The sequence below is a fragment of the Montipora foliosa genome, chromosome 9 (assembly GCF_036669935.1).
Source record: "Montipora foliosa isolate CH-2021 chromosome 9, ASM3666993v2, whole genome shotgun sequence".
Lineage (NCBI taxonomy): Eukaryota > Metazoa > Cnidaria > Anthozoa > Scleractinia > Acroporidae > Montipora > Montipora foliosa.
The window spans coordinates 42,556,130-42,556,442 of record NC_090877.1 but is presented as its reverse complement, the minus strand read 5'-3'; the positions used below and the strand labels follow the sequence as shown (position 1 = coordinate 42,556,442).

General features: G+C 38.0%; 1 protein-coding gene across 1 annotated transcript in view; it reads right to left on the bottom strand.

The window, feature by feature from the left end:
- Nucleotides 1–75, bottom strand: part of LOC137969920 (perlucin-like protein) — a 17,624-nt gene extending 17,549 nt beyond the window's left edge. The window contains exon 1 of the mRNA XM_068816329.1: nt 1–75. This exon is cut by the window's left edge and continues 34 nt beyond it. The gene's annotated coding sequence lies outside the window, so the exon portion shown is untranslated.
- Nucleotides 76–313: the final 238 nt, after the last annotated feature.

Below are 313 nucleotides of genomic sequence, written 5' to 3'. Positions count from 1 at the left end.
ACACTGGCCTGACTTGGCTATTCTGGAAGAGCTTCACTGCTGAAGCTGAATTTATTTCAGTACCATCAATGAAGGGGGCTTCAATTAAGGGCACTTCGTAGCATGTTTTTTCAACCCCCGTTTGTCTAAATGTTACAAAATAAATTACTACTAATATTTACTTAGTCTGTAGAAGGCCTTCACAATTTTTGCTCAAAAACCCCTTTTCTCTAATGCAGACATACTGTCACCAAAGTAAAAAGTGGATTGGGGCTTGAGGATGAAGGTGAAAATTTAACTTTAAAAAACTCTCTCTTTTGGTAACTTTGACGGG